Raw genomic sequence first — 3,583 nt, forward strand, 5'->3', positions numbered from 1 at the left:
ATCTTCTTCAATTGACCCTGCTCCAGGTGCCGCTGGGTATGATGAGGCTACACCGGGTGTCGCCCCATTGCCCACAACTGACGATCTGGTTCCCAGATCCCATGATGACGCTGCTCCGCCTTCCTCCCCCCCGAAGAGGTCCCAGAAATCCAAAAACGTTAACCCCGATCCAGAGGGAAAATCTGGGGTCGAGACATCCTCGCCTCAGAATTTGAAAAAGAAGAAAAAGAAGGGTAAGAAACCTCCAGCTGGCGAAGCATCTTCCCCACACTTGGCGGGCGAAGAGACTTTGAAGCCCTTGGGCGGTGCTGAGTCTTCACCTTGTCCAGAGGGAGTTTCCGCTGGTCAACAACCTCCTGAAGATTATCCCCAAACAGTTCTTTCCTCTGGTCAAGTCGGGGCGGACCCAGCTGAAGTATCTTCCGCCCGACTGGTGAGCCCTCAGGACGAATGTGCAACCCCCCAAGCATCGCCAGTATTTTGCCCCCCAGTCCTGAAATCAATCATGCTACTACTGGCGATCAAACAGGATCTTCACCAAGCCAACAACCTTCCACCATCGTCTTCATGTTGTCCAACGCCTTTCTCGGCAATATGAGAGCAGCTGAGATTCCTGACCTTGACATTGCAGCGCAGGAAGCCCTCAACCACCTCTTACGGGCGGGGTGTCTCTTCGCCGAACTATCCCAAGACTCAGCTTCTTCCGCAAAAGTGGAGAAACTTCAACAAGAGGCTGAAGGTTACCGCGCGGCCACGCAGGAGGCTCATAATGAATGGGACAAGTTGCTGACCCAGGTGGTAGCTCAAACGAGGAAACTGACCAACGTAGGCGTTGATATGAACTACCACGAGGAGGACCTGGCTGCTTGCAAGGAAAGGACTGATAATTTGGATTTGGATTGGTATGAACTTCAGCAAGAGGTAAAGGCAAAAGACGGAGACAATCAACTCCGGCAGGGCCACTTGCATCGTCCAAGGCAAGGAGATCACGTTCCTTCTTAGTGAGTTGGGTGCGACGAACGAGGCCCTGGGTGATGTGAGGTCATAACTTGAGGTAGAAAACCAAGCCCTCGCGGATATGGACTCCAAAATCAAAACCTCTCAAGCTCGGCTTATTCTAGCTTTCTGTCGGCTTATTCTAGCTATTTCTGTGCTCAAAGTTTAGAGCTTTTTGTAAAAATGTCTGATTACCTCGATTTTTCTTTCCAACTATCTTCTACTGCAACCCAACATGCTATAATCACTGTTGGATCGTTCGGATTTTCACCGAGTCGCTGTAGATCTGAAAAACTGACTAAAAACCCATTTTATGCTGAGGTTCCGCTTTTTGAGTCAAAAACTCTCGACTAAGCTTAGCGTCAGTAGGATTAGTCGTCATAATCGTCGTTGGTATCGACCCCATCTAATTTGTTTTTCAAAATTCTGATTTTGAGTTTCCGAGCTAAAAATATTGACCAAAATACCCCTGCGACAGTTTTCGACCCGATAATTTTTCTGAGAGTTTCCCTGGCCTAGATATCGCGTAAGAATACCTAGGAATTGATTTAGATCGAAGAAAAAGTTCGGAAACCCTATTTTCTAAATGGCCGAAACCTGTTTGTTAGAGTACCGTGTCCAAAAATAATTTTTGGGTCTCTATGACCTGAGCCATTGCGTAGCTCTTTCAATTGTCGAAATTTTGGCGTTGGTTTCGTGTCATTCCGAGTTCTGTAGCTCGAGTTATGCGCATTTTAGCGAAAACCTGTCTTATTGTCCATTCGTGCCTAAATGTCGAACTCTAGAGCTTCGAAAGCTTCTTTTCGGGTTTTGATAGTGTTATTAGTTATTTTGTTTCTTAGCAACTAAGCAATGATACTTTGCTTAAGGTTTGGAACGAGTTGAGCTGAGGAAAGGGATTTTGGAGCAATTGGTGAGGTTTCAAAACTGAGGAGGACACCCGGGGAACTTGCTGGGTTCGGGAGCTTTATTTTGGATTGGACTGGGATGTTGAGCTTGGATGGAGAAATTGGCTAAGGTAAGGGTAACTCAGTTTTAGCGTGTCTTTGAGTCTTGCCTGCTTTTATCGCACTGCCTGCGTTAGAGATGAAGATGTTTATATTGATTGACATTGGATTATGATTATTATGCTTGCAATGTTGTATGCTTGCTTATGTTGAATGTTCCTGAGGCTTGTGCTAAATGTTTTCTGAAGGCTTTGGCCGAGTGAACTTATTGAGACGTGTGTCTCCGTTTTCTGAGAGGCTTCGACCGTTTACTGGTTTTTGTCATTGAACTGATCTGGTATGCATTGAATTGATTTATGTTTGTCGATAATATGAATAACATGTGATTATCTTGATTTGATTATGGAATTTGGGATTGTTGTTTGAGTGACTACTGAGTTGGATGAGATGTTTTGGTTTGCTTGAAGTGGCGATGAGGTGGGTTTGTCCCACGGGATTGTCCCGTCTTTCGAGGCGTTATAAAGTGACATTCAGGGGAGAACGTTCTCCGTCTGTCCCGTCTTTCATGGGCGTTATTAAGTGGCAGTGGAGTGGATATTTTCACATGACTATCCCGTCTTTCATGGTCGTTATTAAGTGGCATTCAGGGGAGTCCGTTCTCCGTCTGTCCCGTCTTTCATGGGCGCTATTTGGTGATAGTTCAGGGGAGTCCGTTCCTCGCTCTGTCCCGTCTTGCGAGACATTATTGATCGATCCATTTTGGTTGCAGCATATAGTTGCATTATAGGGCAATAATATTTGCTTCTGATGTTTTGGTTGATAGCTGATTTGATGTTATATTGTTGAGGTTATTGATATCTGATTTGATGTATATTGTTGAAGTTGTTGATATCCGATTTGATGTTATATTTTTAAGGTTGTTGATATCTGATTTGTTGTTATATTGTTGAGGATTGTTGATATCTGATTTGATGTATATTTTTAAGGTTGTTGATATCTGATTTGAGGTTATTGTCATATGAGTTGATTCTATGTTGTTGAGGTTGTTTATATCTGGTTTAATTCTATGTTGCTGCTTCTATTGATATCTATCTTTGATTATATTGTTAGCTTATCTCTTTGTGGTATCTATGTTGTTAAGTTGTTGATATCTGAGTTAAATTCATATCGTTGATTTTGCTGATATATGATTTGATTTCATGTTGTTGGATATATGTTGTCATTTATCTTGAAATAAGTTGCTAGTTTATGTGCCATGATATGCACTTAAATTTGAATAACATGTTTTTCTTTTTTCTACGTGGTAATTGCATGGAGTTAACCCTTTCTGTTTGTTATTTGTTGTTTGGGCGCTTAACGCTATTAGGCGATGGAGAATCTTCGAAGGAGCTCAACCTTTGTGCAAGTAGAGATGAGGACTTGAAGGATAGTGGAGTACTCGACGAGTAGAGTCTGATTTAAGGCTAGAGCCTTGGGTTAGAGAGCTTACCGTTATTGGTTTAAGCTTGCATAAAGATTTTAGGAATTTATATTTGAGGTTTCGGGTAGGTTCCGATGCATTGCTTTCTTGCGGTTCCCCGATGTGGAGATCGTAGGGAGTATGTCGGATTCATGGTGTCATTGCATAATAGTTTTGTTGA

This window comes from Lotus japonicus, chromosome 3 (assembly GCF_012489685.1).
Source record: "Lotus japonicus ecotype B-129 chromosome 3, LjGifu_v1.2".
Taxonomy (NCBI): Eukaryota; Viridiplantae; Streptophyta; class Magnoliopsida; order Fabales; family Fabaceae; genus Lotus; species Lotus japonicus.